A 19,229-nucleotide genomic window follows, 5' to 3' on the forward strand; every position below is an offset into this window, starting at 1 on the left:
AATCCCTCCTTCCATTTTAGTGTTGGGACCTGGGAATTCCAAACGTCTTCTTCATTATGCAGAGCAATTTCATTCTTGTTTCCAACTTTTCAGAAGCTCATATTTCTCTAAGCAAATGGTGTGATGAAGTGCTTTGTTAACTAAAATGCCATCTTCTCCAGAGAAAAATCTAAGGAGGTAGACAGTTTTACTTAGTTGCAGGCATGTGCGTGTATGTGTCTGCTGTATTTGCTATAGATAAAGTCTTACGACAGATATTTTAGGATAACATTTTCCAAATTTTTTTGAAAGACATATGAAAACCAGAGTAAGAAATATATTTGACTTCTCAACCCATGAAATATATAAATGAATATTCATGTACATTTACATTCACATATATGCATACACACATATATTTTATACAAAATGATACCTTTATTAAAAGGACTATGTTTGATATTCTATTTCATTTATTTAAAAAATACTAGTCCTGACACTTTAACTTGATTTCATGACTCCTCATGAGCTTCAAACCTGAAGTTTATTATTTGATGTGAGTAAAATTCCATATCTTGCTTTTAGAAACTAATCCTAAAAAGCTAATACAGCCTTAACCTTAAGTTGCTCTACCCATACTGGCTTGATAAAAAAAACTAAATCAGTATTTGAAAACTTCAGTGGGAACTTTCATTCTGAAACTTCTCCAAGAGGTTTTTAAAAACATCATTCTGTTTTTTTTGTTTGTTTGTTTTTTTTTGGATGGAGTCTTGCTCTATTGCCCAGGCTGGAGTGCAGCAGCATGATCTCGGCTCACTGCAACCTCTGTCTCCTGGGTTCAAGCTATTCTCCTGCCTCAGCCTCCCGAGTCACTGGGATTACAGCTCTGTGCCACCACCCCAGGCTAATTTTTTTGTATTTTTAGTAGAGATGGGATTTCATCATTTTGGCCAGGCTGGTCTTGAACTCCTGACCTCAAGTTATCCACCTGCCTGGGCCTCCCAAAGTGCTGGGATTACAGCCATGAACCACCACGCCTGGCCAAAAAATGCATACTTTAGTAGAATATGGCAGAAAATTTGGAAAGTAGAGTCAATAGAAACGCAATCTGCAGCTAACTCCCATCATGTACCCTGTTAACATATCATGATATTTCACTGCAGCATATTTGCTATGCATCCAGACTAACTTCTTATTGCAAACCCTCTTCTTCTTCTTTTTTTTAAAATTGAAAACCCCTATTGTTTTTCCTCACATGTCAAGGAAGACTGAGAACCTACATATAGGGTTCTAGCCTATATGTAGCCTCCCATGTATGCAGGGGGCACACTTGCACACGTACACACACACACACACTCTCTCTCTCTCTCTCTCTCTCCCTGTCTCACAGAACGGAGGAAAAACTTCACTGCCTGACTTTAATATTAAATCTCACTTTTCTCACATTTTCTATGTTTTCACACCTACAGTCTGGCTAATCTATTTTCTAGGCAATTCTTAGCAGAAAAAAATGTGAAAGTGATAACTAGATTGTAATGTGTGAAAAAGCTCTCAGTACAGATCTGAATATATTTGGGAGGAATAAGAATATCCTAGATTTTCAGAAAATTAAAGATGTCATTTAAATAATAACTTTCCCATACTGGCCTTTGAGACTATCTTCCCTGACTGTTACAGTGGCTCAACCATAAAGTGGGAGAAAATACTAATGTTATTTTTGAGGATTGCATAAGTTAGAATTAGTGGCGTTTTCCTGGGCTCCTCCTGTAACTTGGGAACTAAATTGGAGTTGCTCTAGGATCATGTAATGCTAGTAATGTGTCTGGCTTCTCTTTATAATCAACAGAACCACCCACTAATGACCTATGCTCCCTTTTTACAGAATATTTTCCACTCTTCATTTAGCTGATATAAGTTCTTCATAACTTGGGGCATTTATTTTGTTAGCTTTTTATACTTAACAGGGGATTGGAATTTCATTTCTGAAGAGTAGTATTTGCTGCTTTGAGCTCTTGAGGAAAAAATAAAAGGGGTTAATGATTTCAGGACATATATGTTTGAGTTAAGATAGAAAGTTGTAATCACAAGCTGATATAAAAGGGATAATTTTGCAAATATTAAAATCATTAATATAAATCTCCTACGTAAAGTATCTTTTTCTTACTCCTTTCCATTTTTAGTCTAAGCCACTAAGCTAATGCTGCCTTGGCAAGAGAGAATAGTACAATACACGAGAAAGCTAGATGTAGAGAGAGGGACAGAGAGAGAGAGAGAGAGAGAGAAAGAGAGAGAGGAAAAATAAAATATATTTAAGTTTCTATCTCCCTCTTTAAGATATCCAGAGCCAGGCTTGGTGAACTTCAACATAGAGTTATTTAGGACAGTAGTGGAAGAGAAAGTAGGAAGAGAAGGGCTTCCCCTCCTGGCCCTCAGGGATGGTGAGATGGAGACATAGAAAGAAGATAAAACAATGAAGACAGCTCCTTGCTCCAGGCTTTGACCCAAAGCACAAATGATGTTTTTAAAAAACTGGGGAGTACTGAAGTTAGAGGGGATATACTCACCTTGTTTGGATCTCATGAAGGGTGCTCGGCAAGAACTACTGGCAGCTTCACAGAGTGGTGGGGTCAGAGTATCTGAGTCTGGCTCCTGAGCCTCTCTAGTTTCTGGTATGGCATAGAGATTGATTGAGAGTCAGAAAGGCTGCCTTGGGCAACTCTACAGACTTGTAGGGTCAAGGTGATCCCATGACAGAAGCTGAGGGTAGAGTACCCAAACCTAGGGGACAACATGAAGGATGCATGAGAGATTTAGAATGGGGTTGTAGCCACTGAAAGCTGAGAGGAAGGAAGCTGAGTGTTTTAAAATGCAGTGTGCTAATAGAACATTTAAGGTATAGTAAGGCCAACAGATCAGGAGACAGTTGTCATTGAAAAGACAGTTTGTGAAGTTCCCAAGAGAAGTGTGCATGCTGTACTTCTAGTAGGGGCACATTGGTGAGCAACGGGCTTGGTCAGGAGGCAAGGGAGAGAGGAACTGGGGGAATTGTGGTTTCTGGGAAGGAACAAGCAAGGCAGGGTAAGCAGGCTTAGGACTGGCTGGTTTGAATAATTTAGTCAGGCTCTGGAGCATAGAAGCTGTCCCTGGTTGTCTGGTATCTGGCCCTGGGATGATTAGGTAAGTTTTGTGGTGTCTCAGAGTATAAGAACCTGATAAAGGAGGTGGTTGCTGGTGTGGACTCTGGCTTGATCATTTTTTATTTGAATTCTTACCTCCCTCCCACTCTGCCCACCGTGGGAGGAAGGTTCCTTCTCCCTAGGTGGGGAGGCGGCAATGAGGGAAGTGGGAGGCCAAGGCGGGGAGATTCAGTCATATTATCAGGGTGTCCAGAAGAAGGTGTGTCTGGAATATGCATACAGGACAGATGTCAATGCATCAAGTTTACAGAAGCTAGAGAGGTGCTTAATACACTGAGTCAGCAGTAATATTCCACCAGGTCCTGGCCAAGTCAAGCAAGAACAGTTCACAAATTTACAGCTGCAAATACCAGCAGTGGATACCAGTAGAATGCTCATGGATGGACCAGTCAACACATCCAATATGTATGCCAGGCCAGCCTGGAACCTGCAAGGGCCTGGGGGTCAACAAGAGGGTGAGGTCATTCATTTACTCATTCACTTAACAGCTACAGTGAACCCAGATACCAACTTGGCATGTGTAAACAAGGGGAAGGGAAGAATGAAAATAGACGAAGCACCAAATGGTGCTTTTACCCTAAAGACAAATGGTACCTAATAAAGGATTGTTTTATTTATTAGATTAGATGATATGTAATCTAGTGGTCCCCAAACTTTTTGGCAACAGGGACCAGTTTTGTGGAAGACAAGTTTTCCAAGGTCAGAGAGCTGGGGGGCGGTGAGTTGCAGCAGTGGAAGGGATGGTTTCCAGATGAAACTGTTGCACCTCAGATCATCAGGCATTAGTTAGATTCTTAAAAGGAACATGCAACCTAGGTCCCTCACATGTGCAGTTCACAATAGGGTTCGTGCTTCTATGAGAATCTAATTCCGCTGCTGATCTGACAGGAGGTGGAGCTCAGGTGGTAATGCTCGCTTGCCTATCACTCATCTCCTGCTAGGCCACCTAGTTCCTAACAGGTCATGGACTGGTACTGGGTTGGGAACTCCTGGATTAGACCATTCCCTAGCACATGGGAGATTATGAAAGAGATCATATCAGTTAGAAACAACATGCACTATATTTTTGCTGAATAGTGGAGCTTATTGTGAGTGAATTTGCAAGATGATTACATTGATTACATCTCTTTCTCCCAACTCCTCATAATAGGAAGCTGGCTTGGATATTGTGTTGGAAGAGAGTTGGAACTAGAGGAAATGGAAATATGAGACTAGGAAAAGAGGCCTTTCTCTTTTCTTATTTAAAGGGTCCTTTTAGAGCTAGGCAGACAATGGTCATACTTAGCTCCCATAATATTATGGGACTCATGATACCAATTAATTCTCCTAAGGCTTTATGAGCTTGACCCATACTTACTTTCTTTTAGATAACTGTAAGAACCCCCAAAAGCCCTAAATACTGAAAAAGAGGTTTGGGTCATTCATTAAATTATTAACTATGCAGCCACCTTCATTTTCATCTTCAGGAATCATTAACCACTTTATTATTAACGATGGCAAAAATGGAGCTAATTTTGCACAGTGGGATACTGAGATTAACGCACTGTCTTACCTGCTTTTTAAATTATAGTACCTCCAACAAATACTGAATGCCTACTGTGGGCTAAGCGTCATTCTAGATGAAGATACAAGGGCAAAGAAGACACAGACTTGCCCTCAGGGAGTTTATAGTATGGTGAAGAATACAAAGGCAATTATCAAAACAGTGATGGAGAGAACTACTGGATTCTAGACGGGCACGTTCTTGGAAACTTGGGAAAAACTTTCTAGAGGAAGGGTGACTTAAACTGAGTCGTAAAGGGCCAGTAGGGATTAGCCAGTGAAGAGTGAAAGGAGAAATGTGAAAAGACCTAAGGAGAAAGCATTTAGTTCATCTGGAGAAGTGAAAGGAGTCCTATTAAACTTGTACTACCACAATTAGTACTAGTATAAATTGGCTTCCATGTGCTATAGGACTGCCAAGAATATTCCCCAAATCTTGCATATAACTCACTCAACCATGTGCAATTTTGGGGACTGACAGACTTATGCTCATATTTTAGCTTTGACATCTTAAAGAATTTACTCAACATCTCTGAGCCTCTGTTTCTTCAACTGTAAAATGATGATAATAACTTCTTTGAGGAATCATTATGAGGACTGAAATAAGTACGTGAATATAATGTATATTTACATTCTTTAAACAGTTGATGGATTCCCTTAGCTTTAATGAAATTTGTCCTAATTAAGAGATATTACTAGATTTTACCCCACTTTTTAAGGTCATAGCAATTAATGGGAAGCTTTTTTGTGGGGGTGATGAACCCCAAAGAAAACTTCAAGAGTGAGGATTAAGGGAAGGGATAAACTTCTTTCACAAGTGATTTTAGCAGCTAAGATGAAAATGTGTCACCTCAGATGGTTAAGTCATCAAAGGACAGAAAAGCTATTCTGGAAAAAGATCAGAAATTACAGGATGGAGAGAACTTACATTTGGAAAATTCTTGGCATTTCATGACAAAGGAGGAAAGGAGTAATTAATTACAGCCCTCTTTCCCTCCAAACTAAGATAGATCTTCAGAATCCTCAACACTGTGTTCCTGGCAGCCACTCCCAGTAGATTAGCACTCCTACAAGGGTTCTCTAGGAAGAAACTAAAGAAGAAAAGACTTCTTTGGAGGGAGAAAGACATTTCCTTTTCTACCCAGAGGTGTCCTTTTCAGAGATCCCTTTTCCCCTCACAGAGCTGACGTCAGCCTCCACAGAGCACCAGCAAGGGGCCTTCTGGGTTGAGTTGCTGTGTTCCAAGCTTGATGGGATCAATAGTTGGAGTAGTCTAAGAAGAGCTTATAGGATGTAATGGGAAATTTTTGTTGTGGCTATTGTTTGTTCTTGTTTTTTTTTTTTTTTAAATTCTGAAGCCTAATTTTTCTGCTGTCTACTAAACCAAAACCTGATTCAGAAATGAAGGCTCAAACAAATGTAAGGAAATTATGAATGTTACAGAGTTGCTATATTTTAAATCATATTTTGTTGGAAAAAAATTTTATAACAAAATATTGAAATACTCATTAGGGTAACAATTTTATAATTACATTAAAAAAATTCTGTCACGAGTGATTAGAACAGATGGCAAAGTCTTCATAGCCTGACACAGCTTTATAGCCTGGAGTTTCAAATGGATGTGGGTCAAAGTAATTCAATGATCATTACTCTGTTATTCCTCACCAGGACAGTAACCAAGAAATTCTATAAAACCAGAAAGTGATAGAATCTCTTGCTGATTGTTTCCTGTCTTCATCTGTAAGAGGACTTGTAGTTATTGTTTTGCAGCTTATACATAGGAAACGTTCACATTAAACATTCAGGAACTTGAGCCACTCAGGGGAAGTGCTGATTTTTTTTTCTATTTTTTAGTGGAATTCATTGTAATTTAATGTTTTATGTATTGGGAACAAGTTCAATGCTCCATATATCATAATACTCTAATGAGATGCACTATATATTACCATGCTCGCAGAAGCCATCATTTGGTTCATCCCATTTGCCAGGTCTGGGATGTGGCAGAGAGCTTTATAACAGGTGCCCAGTGAAGCACACATGTTTTGCACAATTCATAATTCAGCCCTGGCCATGTGTCTGTTCAGTGCTGTGGCCAGATTAGGCAAGTTGCTGCATAGCCATTTCAAACAAAAATTCATATTAAACTATTAAATGAGATTTGTAACTTACCCAGCAAAGCTAAAAATGGGAAGAGTAAATTTTATTTTTGGGAACTGGTGGAACATTTACAAAATCAAACTGATTGTTATATTTTTCTCACATGCTAGTTAGAAAGATGTTGATGTATAACGGAGGAATATATCTGTGTAGATATAATCGGTAGTCATAGCACTGCCTATTGCACATTACTTATATCTTAATTTGTTTAAGATATAAACAATGTTTCAATGGCTGGGCCAGGATGGGGACTGACTTATGTCTACACCATTTGACCTTTCATTTACTTTCTAGTTCTCTCTCTCAGCTGGCTCCTTTGTTGTGGCTTCTTTTTTCCTCTTTACTATGAAGGATTCCCAAGTGGTCTTTTCTCTGGTGATTCTTCCTTTTCTGCATTTCCCCCTTTTTTGGGGGAAAGTATGATTTAGCCTGAAGGATCAGGGCTTGGAGGGGTGACTGGAACCCAGAAGGAGAGAGCGGTGTACATGGAGGAAAAATGGCCTTCTATAAGGGATGTGGCCAGTGTGAGACAATCTCACAGGAAGGGAACCTAGGGGAATAAACAGTGATCTCACTGTACCTCCGTGCCTCCAGTCACCTGCTGGTAGAACCCAAAGGGAAGTCCAAGGGTTCCATGATCCATGTTTGTTCAGATCAGACTTCTGGAGTGGATAGCAGAGCGGAAAAGGGTGGAGAGTAGATCTGAAGAGGCAAACAAGGTATTTGGCAAAACTCCCATATCTATAGTTCTATCCCTAACTTCTTTCCTGGGCTGGAAATCTAAGGCATCCAAAATATCTTCCATGGAAAATAACCCTGTTTACCATCATTTTGTTTCTGTTGATGGAGTCTTAATTTCCACAGTTCCTGAGGTTCATAACACCAAAGTCTTCTTTGAGGTCGACTCATCACTTCCACCAACAGTGAAGTTGAGGGAACAAGCTGTACTACTTTACCTGCTTTTAAATCTTCCACAGCAGCAAGTAATGTTTGCAGATAGTGAGCATCTAAGATATATTTATGGAATTTTCTTGACTTAACTTGCTCAGAGCTTATTGCTAATTAGAATAACTTTAACCTTGGAGATGTTTATTTTTCACTTGATTGTTGTAAGGTTGCAAAACTGGGCAGCTGCAGCCAAATTAACAGCCCTGAAAAAACACCAGAGGATAGCACAGACAGTGCCTGCTCAGTCATGATGGAGAGAGGAGAAGACAGAGGGAGCTTGCCTGATGTACTCACTAAGTGGCTGTTGAGTGAAGGTTTCTCTCGGCCAGTTATGCAAGAGGGAGACTATTTGTTCTTTTAAAATGATTGCTTATGTATTTGCTTTAGCTTTTATTAATTATATTAAGTATCTTTAACACCAGAGATATCTCACACTGGTTGCCCTAGGGCAATTAAAAAGCATTTTTTAAATTGACAAAAATTATATATATATTTATGCTGTACAACTTGATGTTTTGATACATGTATACATTGCGGGATAGCTAAACCAAGCTAATTAACATATGCATTACCTCACTGCTATAGTTTAGATGTTTGACCCCTGCAAACTGCATGTTGAAATGTGATCCCCAGCATTGGAGGTGGGGCCTAATGGGAGGTGTTTGGGTCATGGGGGCAGATCCCTTGTGAATATCTTGGTGCCATCCTTGCAATAATGAGTGAGTTCTCGCTCTGTTAGTTCCTGTGAGAGCTGGTTGTTAAAAGGGGTCTGGCATCTCCCCACCCTTCCTGTGTCTTGTCTCACCATGTGATCTCTGCAAACACTGGCTCCTTTTCATCTTTTGCTGTGAGTGGCAACCTGAAGCCCTCACCAGAAGCAGAGGCTGACACCATGCTTTCATGTTCAGTCTGCAGAATTGTAAATCAAAAACCTTTTCTTTATAAATTACCCAGCCTCAGTTATTCGTTTGTAGTAACAAAAATGGATTAAGACGCTCACATACTTATTAACATTTTTTTGTGGTTATGGACACTTAAAATACTCTTAGCAATTTTCAAGTACACAATATATTGTTATTAACTGTAGTCACAATGGTGTATAACAGATCTCTTGAACTTACTTCTCTTTTCTAACTATAATTTTGTGTCTTGGACTAACATCTCCCTAATCCCCCACACTCCTGTTCAGCCTCTGGCAACCACTATTTTACTTTCTGTTTCTATGAGTTTGGTTTTATAAGATTCCACATATAAGTGAGATTATGTAGTATTTGTTTTTCTGTGCCTGGCATATTTCACTGAACATAATATCCTTCAGGTTCATACATGTTGTTACAAATGACAGGAGTTCTTTCTTTTTTAAGGCTAAATAGAATTCCATTATATATATATAATATATATATAATGTATATAAAATATATATTTTTCTATTTATTTATTTATTTATTGAGACAGGGTCCTACTCTGTCACCCAGGCTGGAGTGCAGTGGCACGATCTTGGCTCACTGCAACCTCCACCTCCCGGGTTCAAGTGATTCTCTTCCCTCAGCCTCCCGAGGAGCTGGGGGTACAGACGTGTGCTGCCGTGCCCAGCTAATTTTTGTATTTTTAGTAGAGATGGGGTTTCGCCATATTAGCCAGGCTGGTCTCAAACTGCTGGCCTCAAGCGATCCGCTTGATTTGGCCTCCCAAAGATAACAGGCATGAGCCACTGCGCTCGGCCTGTGTGATTATTATTAACCTTAAAAATGTTGACACCAAACCTAATGGATTTGGAGAATATACTGGGCTGTGTTATCAAAGCCAAGTCATAACAATCTGTTTCTGAATCAGTGTGAACTTGACAGAAGGGGTAGGTGGGGTAGAGGAACCATCACTGTTGCTGATTCTCAACCTTGGCTACACATGATAATCACTCGAGGAGCTTTGAAAAATAGTGATGCCTGGGCCCACTCCTAGAGATCTTGAATTAGCTAGTCCTGAGATAGAACCTGGTATTAGTGAATAAATACAGATCTATTGTGTCCACATCTCTACCCAGGAGACTAGCTGCTGAAGGGACAGAGATGCCTTTTGTTTAACACTTAAGATTTTTCCTTCCTTCTGTTTTGTCTTAGGACAGTAAAAATGCAACAGTCGATTTCTCTTAAGGCAATTACCCAAGAAATTTATGGTAATATGCCAAAGTTGAAGCCAAGGTGACTGCTTGGCTTATCATAGATATGATTGCGAACATGATGGCTCACAACCAAATGTGTTATAAAAATGAGTAACATCAGTAGGAAATGGCATGTGAAGGATTGACTTATAATACAGATGTCCTGAATAAGGTACAGTCACTGCCTTCCATTGTTTATCATCAAAGTGGAAAGTGTGAAGTCCAAAGCTCACAGATAGAAGCAGACAGTGTAAGATAGTATATAAATCACTGTAAAGATGCAAGGTGAAGATAATACCCTATGTATAAAACTAATGATTCACAATCATTATACATGCATAGTCAATTCTTATCCTAGATAGATTTTTATGAAAACAAATATTTAATTCTTCAAAATGCTCCCAGGTCTCAGAAGGAAAAGCCACATTCACCCCTGGACACAGGCGATGACACCCTTAGGGTGCCTGACACCTTGGGACTACATTGTTGCCCACATGAATAATTCAAAATATATTTTAAAACATGATGCAAAATTTATATACTTGCTGAAATCAAAATAACTTTTTTCTAGGTTTTCTGAGCATAAAACTCTAGGTAAAACTCTTGGTTTTATTTTATTTTATATTATTTTATTTTATTTTGTTTTAGAGATAGGGTCTTGCTCTGTCAGCCAGGCTGGAGTGCAGAGGCATGTCACGGCTCACTGCATCATTGACCTCCTGGGCTCAAGCAATCCTCTCACCTCAGCCTCTCACATAGTTAAGACTACAGGCATGTGCCACCATGCCCAGCTGATTTTTTATTTTTTTTTGTAGAGATGGAGTTTCGCCGTGTTGCCCAGGCTGGTCTTGAACTCCTGGGCTCAAGTGATCCACCTGCCTTGGCTTCCCAAAGTGCTGGGATTACAGGTGTGAACAACTCTTCCAGCCACGATTTTACTTTATTAGTGGCCCTTCTTTGTTGATGTCCTCAGTTTGGAACTAATCTGCCTACAGTGTAGCCCAGCACTGGGCCCACTTTAATGGTCCCCAAGGAGGACTGCATATCATTTCTAACTACTATGCTTGAGTTCCTGGAGAGCTGAGATTGTGTCTTGTTCATTTTTGAATGTCCCACAGTGCCTATAAACAATATTTATTGATTGAATTATATATATAGCACCGTTGAGTCTGAGAGTCTGAGTAATTTGCTTCTGAGTTTCAAGTAAAACTCTCCATCTTTCAACATACAAAAAGTGCCTTCCAGTAAATTTTTTTTGGAACCAGTTTTATTGTCACCATGTTTTATTGTTTTGCGGTGCTGATATTCTAGGGATGAGGCCACAGTCTTAATGATACAACTGTGATTCATTGTTTACCACAGATTAGTTTCTTTTAGGAGATGATGCATGAATGTTGATTGGCGGGGACAGGGGAGAAAGTGGGGTGCACCAGAGAAGAATATATTCATCAAGATAAATAAACATCAATTTGTGCAGCCTCTCAAAACATGCTTTCTGAAAAGGACCTTTCTGGCATTGTTCCTCTATTTGCTTTCAGCTTCTGTATTTTAATTTATTGAAAATTCTGCTAGCCCAAACCTGCCTCTACCCACTGGAAAAACATTGCCTTTATAATGAAGAAAATTTATTGCCAACTGTGCCCTTGGAATTTCATGCATGCTGTTCATTTTGATGCCTGGCATTAAAATTAGCTTTTATTTGAATTTGTACTGTTGTACATATGTAATTTTCTTTTAAAAAATTACAATTTTGTTTTCCGAGAAAGCGATTGGTAGAAGAAAAGCTGCTTTGCAAATATTTGGTAGAATCTAGCCTTTGTAAATAACTTGCCTGAGTAAAAATGCATGTTATTAGTCCTGCTTTCTCATATGTTTAAATAATTATTTGTATCCTATACTTATCTGTGTCCCTGTAACCTACAGTTGAAGAGCAGTGGTTCCCAAATGCCAGACTGTAACAGTGTTTTCACTGGCTCTCAATAAAGTTTGGCAAATAAAGATAATGTTAATTTTTTTTATAAGGCTACCTATTTTTCAGTTTAAAGAAAAAATACCTGTCATTCTGTGATTTTTGTTAGATATCCTTTCTTTCTTTTGTTTATTTGGTTTGCTTTGTAGGGAGAGGATCTTGTTTTGTTGCCCAGTCTGGAGTGCAGTGTCATGATCATGACTGACCACAGTCTTGAATTCATGGGTTAAGGAATACCCTTGCCTCAGCCTTACAAGTAGCTGGACTACAGGCTGGTGCCACCATGCCTGGCTATTTAAAAAAAAATTTTTTTTTTATAGAGACAGAGTGTCGCTATGTTGACCAGACTGGTCTTGAACTCCTGGCCCCAGGTAATCCTCCTGTGTAGGCCTCCCAAAGTGGAATTACAGGTGTGAGCCACTGCTCCCGGTCTAAATGCCCTTTCTTTCACAATATGATAGAAATAGGAGAATGGTAGCTAGTTTTAAAAATGTTCATGTCTGACAAAGTAAAAACATTGGGAAATGCTTCATTGTTTGTTTTGTAAGCTACAGAAACTACCGTTATAAGAATGGCAAAGACTGTTCCTGATTTCAAAATTAGCAGTTACAAAATAAAAACTGATTATCCACTAAAAGAAGTGTTTTGACCAACAAAATTGGGGGCAATTTGTCCTTTCTACAGGCTGAAAATCTTTTCCAAAGACTAAGAATTAGACTCGTGTAGGCTAGAGGCGATAGTTAACATCTTTTGGACATAAGCCCTTGCCTAGGCTGATGGGAACCTCAGACCTAGCTGGGAACACACTCATGATTAACTGATGCTAGGGCAACAGAAAAATGGGCTCATGTGTGCAACAGAAGATCCTCTATTGGGGAAAGATAAGAACTTTCTAGGGGAAAACCCAAGTTCTCGGTGATGGAGTAATATCCTATAAGACAAACCAGAACTTCATAAGCTGAGTCCAGTTTCACATTGGCCCAGGATCTGGGCTGGATAAAGTCCTTCCATATGACACTTCTGTGGGTGGCCCACTGGCCTCAGCAGTAAACAGAATATCCATGGAGGGCAGTCTCCTGCATCTGATCACTTTCCACTCAATAGAATTCCTCCTGGGAGATGGTAGGTGGGAGGGTGAGTAGGAGAAGTGTGGAAACATTTTGATCAATAAGAAATTTCTCAAGCTTTTAACACTTGCTTTTTGAGGAGGACTCTATTAGCATTTTTACCTATTTATTTTCTTTGTTTAGTTTCATGACTAAATCTTAGCAAAAAGCCTGCTCCTACATAAAGGACAGGCATCTTTCCAAGCCCATGCCAAGATGGTCACTGTCATCAGGCATTCACTGTGAAGGAGACTGCCAGTTATCATCTGGTTGGTGCTATGCTGGGATGGGATAGGCAGGGAACAGGAAGATATTTGTGGTTTCTTGTGGTTCCTTCCATCCCTTTTCAAATGTCCTCTCTTGTGGACCTACTGATGAAGTATCAGCTGTTCTACTGGCCTATGGTTGTCTAGGAAGATTTATATAATATTATATTATATTATATTATACTATTATATTATATTATAATATAATTTCACTTTCTTTCTGGTGTTTTCTAAGCCAATTACTTTTTTATGATACAAATGGATGTATTGATGTACCATACGTTTCTCTCTGTCTTCAGCTTTCTCATTTGCTTGTGCCAATCCCTGGTAAAATAAAATCCATCTGACTATGTCAAGAGAACAAAGTCATGGCCATGAAGGCCTAGTGCTACTTTTTGAATGGGACTGACTTGAACTTTTCCATGCTGATAGGAAAAATCTGCCCCCTTCCGCCCCCCGTCACAACAGTAAAAGAGAGTATCCATTTGAACTCCATTCTACTTGCTTCTCATCACCACGAGGAGCTTCCACTACAATGACATCTCTTTCCAGCCCTCTCCAGCTCCCTCACTTGCTCCTTACCTGATTGGTGAGTTTAGGTGGAAGCAAAGGAAATTGCTCCATTCAAACTTCCCAAGCTCTCTCTCAAAACTGCTGGCCTGCATAGCAGGTGTATTTGGGTCTGTCCTCAGTATATGGACAGATTACTGGGTGAACTTTGCCCTTAAATGGGTGTCCTCTGATTTCTAATTCAACCTGTCATGGAGCAGGTAAGAATATTTCTGAAGTTGGTGTCAGGATGACAATGGAGACCACTGATTTAAATCCATGTTCTCTAATCTGCTTTACCAAAAGTAAAGCTGCCCTTTTGATCTCCATCTGTCTGTCTCTTGGTTCTTATTTCTCAATCAGTTCAAAACTTGACAATGGGGTGTTATTTAATTGAGCCCTTAAATTCCAATATATAATCCCCACAAGCAACTAAACTTGTGACAGGTGAATAAATAATAGTTATTCACATGGTTCAATTTCCATGTCATCCATCCTGGAAACCTCATTTAAAAACTTTTGGACATAGAACCTTGCCTCTAACCAACCTATTGGGGCCCTGGGTGTGCTTTCTCCAACTGAGCTACTACATGACCTAGATTGGTATAAATTATTGTTGACACTTTCAAGCTGAAGGCCTAGAGCTGTCATTAGGGGACCTGGTCCCAGGGCCCAACTGATCCTGGCAAATGTACTCACAAAAGACCCTGGGTCTGTGGCTACAGGTGACCTAGAAACTGTCTTCCTCTGTGAAATATTCAGAATTTATGACCTCCCACATGAAGTAATATTGTAATTCAGATGGTTGCAGGAGTCTGTTTCTGTAGAGCCCTCTCCAATATCTCTGATTTAAAATGCACTTGACCTTTGATTGCTGTCATAAATTCAGCAGCCAAACCAGAAGACCCTAAATGTGAGCAGCTTTGTGAGACCATACAAAATTCTGCCTCTATCCCCAGATCCCATTTGATTGATGTAAGGATTGTTAATCTTTGGGAATTTCCCCCTATCATCATTTTCCTATTTCTACCTACAGCCTCTTAGCAGAACTCCAAACTAGTTCCAACTCCAGGCTATCCTTCACCAGGCAAAGTCTGTCTAATGACCTATCTTTAATGGATGTGTTATATTAGAATGTGTTTGGAAATTTAATGTTGGCTTTAACAAATAGGAATTTGTGTCATATGATAAAAAGTTTGGAGGCAGTTGGCTGTGCCCATTGTCCACCTCTTTTTGCCCTGCTTTGTGCTCTGGGAAGGTGATCTCTAAGGAGTGTGTTACCTGTGCTCTCTAACCCCTGTACTTTGGATTGGGTTGGCCAATGGATTGGGTTGGCCAACAATGGATTAGGCTGGCCAACTTTGGATTGGGTTGGCCAACAGCTGGAGATCACAAACAGGGAGGAGAGAGAAGTTGGGATATTTCTTTTCCTGGCTTCCTCTATGTTGGACCCAGTTGGTTTGTGGCTGGAATCTTTTACCTAAAACAACAGTTCTTATGGGGAATCCCTTCTCTATTTTCTCCTGGTTCAAGCCTCTTGTATTAATACCTTCCTCTCCTTCCCTTTCAAGCTTGAAGTTTTAATGGCTCCTCACTGTTGATGGTTCCTGAGGTTTCATTATTCCTTATTGATTCTCCTCGGCTCGCCCACACCTTTGTAAAGAGAGGCCCTGTATGAACCTCTGTTTAGTCACTCTTTGAGTGTGCCGCCTGTTTCCTGCTGGTACTCTGATTGATATGGCATCTGGTGGCATTGATTCAATAGAGCAAAGCTATTATATCTGTGACATTTCTGTGATTCTCTTGGCCTTTCCTTGGTGGTTGCAATATAGATGCTACTGCACCTGTCGGTGTTCCAGGCAGAAAGAAGGGGATGGGGGAGCCAGCTGACTCCTATTCCATTTAGCAGAAAAAGAAAGGTCTTTTCTTCAGCCCTAGGGGATCCTAGTTGAGGGGCCACACAGTGCCTTTAGGATTTCCAGGGTGATAAGAAAAAGGGGAATCAACATTTACTGAGCACCTACTACAGATCAGGCAATGTATTAGATGCTTTACACACTTCACTGCCTCCAGTTGAAGCAGGTACAGAGAGGTAAAGGGACTACCTTAAGGTTATTCAGCTCGAAACTTGCAGGTAGGGAATTTCAACATCGCTATTCTTCCAGCAGCAATCAAACATTTATTCAATGAGATCTTATGTGGAATAAAAATGAAAAAAGATGAAAGCTAAGCCCCTCTAGTTAAGCCAGGGAAAGGACCTGAAGATGTTGAAAAGAATGCCTTGCCCTTACACCATCCCATGGGGTGGCCCTAAGACTCTTCTGCAGAACTCCAGGGTTTCTTGGAGCAGAGTTTGAAAACCACCACTTTCTACTCTGCTAGAAGCACACACAGAGCTCCCCAATAAAAAACAATTTGAACAAAGCAAATACTGGAAAAACCTTATTGACTTATCCAGTCCTTGACTCCATGCTATTCTTTTCTTTCAAGTCTATCTTTACTTTTAATATGAATATTTATTTTTATTAATGCAATACATGCATATTGTTTAAAAAAATCAAATAGTATTAAAATGCTTCTGGTAGAAAAATATGCACCGGAAATCTGCTCCCTGAAGCAACCACTTTCTACACTTTTAGCTTCATCTTGTGGCATTTATCTCCACATTTCTAAATATAATGTTTTTGTTTCTATTTCTTATTTCTTTTTTGATTATTATCTACTGACTTTTTTTTTTTTTTGAGATAGAGTCTCGCTGTGTGCCAGTGCCAAGCTGGAGTGCAATGCCACAATCTCGGCTCACTGCAACCTCCGCCTCCTGGGTTGAAGTGACTCTCCTGCCTCAGCTTCCCAAGTAGCTGGGACTATAGGCACCCACCACAACACCTGGCTAATTTTTTTGTATTTTTAGTAGAGATGGGGTTTCACCATGTTGGCCAGGATGGTCTCAATCTCTTGACCTCATGATCCACCTGCCTTCGCCTCCCAGAGTGCTGGGATTACAGGCATGAGCCACCGCACCCGGCTCTACTGACTTCTTATTGTGGCAGATAAGTGTTTAGTTCTTTTATAATCCCCCTTTTTCCTGCTCCACCTATTTAACGTAATTACAATTTTTATCAAAATCAGCTTTTACTTTATTATATTGAGTCAAACAATTCAGTATAATTACATTATTTTTCTTGTACAGCTCCTCCTCCCCACACTTCAAGTTTGTATTTGATTCATGTTTCCATTTCCTGAGTTTTCCTTATACATATTATTTCCTCCAAACATTCCAGTTTACTTGTAACTGTTTTTTTATTCATTGTGTTTGTTATTTGTTTCTTTTTTTAAAAAATCTTCCTCTTTTTTGCTTTTTTGTAGGCATTTTATATGATTCCATTTTCTCTCCTCTCAGCATATCAATTATATTTCTTTAATTTTTTTAGAGGTTGCCCTTGAGTTTGCAATACACATTTACAAGTAATCCAGATCCACTTTCAAATGACACTATACCACTTCATGGGTGGTGCATGTCCAATTCCTCCCTCTTATTCCTTATAGTATCATTGGCATTTATTTCATTTATTCATATGCTATATCACCCAATACATTGTTATTATTATTACTTTGACCAAACAGTTATCTATAGATCAAGTAAAAATAGGAAAAATATTTTATTTTACTTTTTTTTCCTTCTCTGACACCCTTTCTTTCTTTATGTAGAGCCATATTTCTAACCTATGTCATTTCCACCTCACCAAAGAAGTTTGCTTTGGCATTTTTTTTTTCAAGACAAGTCTGCTGGTGACAAATAGCCACAGTTGTATTTGCCTGAGAAAATCTGTTACTTCTTCACTTTTGAAGGATAATTTCACTGGATACAGAATTTAAGACTGGTGGTTTTTTCTTTTAACACTTTCAATATTTCATTCTACTTACTTTTGGTTTTTGTGGTTTCTGATGAGTACAGTGTAATTTTTATACTTGTTCTTCCATAGATAAGGTGTTTTTTTTTCCCTCTGGCTTCTATCAAGGTTTCGTTGACTTTGGTTTTCTGCAGTTTGAATATGATACCCAGGTGTAGATTTTTTTCAGGGGTTGGACATTTATTCTTCTTGGTGTTTTATAAGTTTTTGGAATTTGTGGTTTGGTTTCTGTGATCAATTTTAGAAAATTCTCAGCTGTTATAACTTCAAATAATTCTTTGGCTCCTTTCTCTTTGTTTCTTTTTCTGGTATCCCATTATGCATAGGTTATACCTTTTGTAATTGTCCCAGGGTTCTTGAATATTATCTTTCATTTTTTTCATTCTTTTTTCTCTTTGAATTTCAGTTTAGAAAGTTTCTATCAACATAGCTTTAGGCTCACTAATTCTTTTTTTGGCTGTGTCCAGTGTCCTGATGAACCCATCAAAGGCATTCTTAATTTTTGTTAAATTTTTTTATTTCTAGCATTTCCTTTTTATCTTTTCTTAAAAGTTTCATCTCTCTGCTTAATTACCCATCTATTCTTGCATATTGTCTATTTCTTCCATCAGAGGCCATAGTATATTAATTTTAGTTATTTTAAATTCATGGACTGATAATTCTAAATCCCTGCCATATGTGAGTCTGATTTTGATGCTGCGTTGTCTTTTCAGATCATGTTTCTCCTTGCATTTTACTATGACTTGTAAATTTTTGTTGAAGATTAGACATGATACTAGGAGTTGAGGTAGATAGGCCTTTAGTGTGAGAGTTTATGTTTATCTGGCTAGGAGTTAGGCTGTGTTTATTGTTTGCTGTAGCTCTGGATATTAGAGGCGTCAGTTTCCTCTAGCGTCTTCATTTTTGTCTCCTTTTGTCTTCAGGTTTTCCTAGATACTCCTTCTTAAGTAAAGTCTGAGCATTGCAGTTCTTTCTGCCATAATCCACTGTTATTATATAAGAGCCTGACTGATGTGATGGTAAGATATGGGGAGAAGGAAAAACATTCTATATCTCTACAATTAGGTCTCAGTTTTTAGTGGGCCTGTGCCTCTGGGCTTTGATCTTCATAAGTGCTTGTCACACTCCCCTGTCCCCCGTAGATGAGACAGAAAGGCTCTATGGGATTTTTCTCTGCTCTTTCCCTAACAAGCTGGTGGGGCTCCTTAGAGGTGACATTCATGTAAGTGGGGGCCCCCTCAGGAAAAAACCACCCCAAGAATTTTAAACTCTCATGCTAGCCCACACTCAAATGCTTAGCAATTTTTTGATTTTATTTTTGAAGTGTTCAAATGATTACAGATTCCAGTAGCTTCTGATTCAGGTAAACTGATCTGTATTCTTTGTATTCACCTGTCTCTTCAGTTTTCAGGGTGGTAGTTTGCCAATTCTCTGACAGGTATAAGAA

Source organism: Pan troglodytes, chromosome 5 (genome assembly GCF_028858775.2).
Source record: "Pan troglodytes isolate AG18354 chromosome 5, NHGRI_mPanTro3-v2.0_pri, whole genome shotgun sequence".
NCBI classification, from domain to species: domain Eukaryota; kingdom Metazoa; phylum Chordata; class Mammalia; order Primates; family Hominidae; genus Pan; species Pan troglodytes.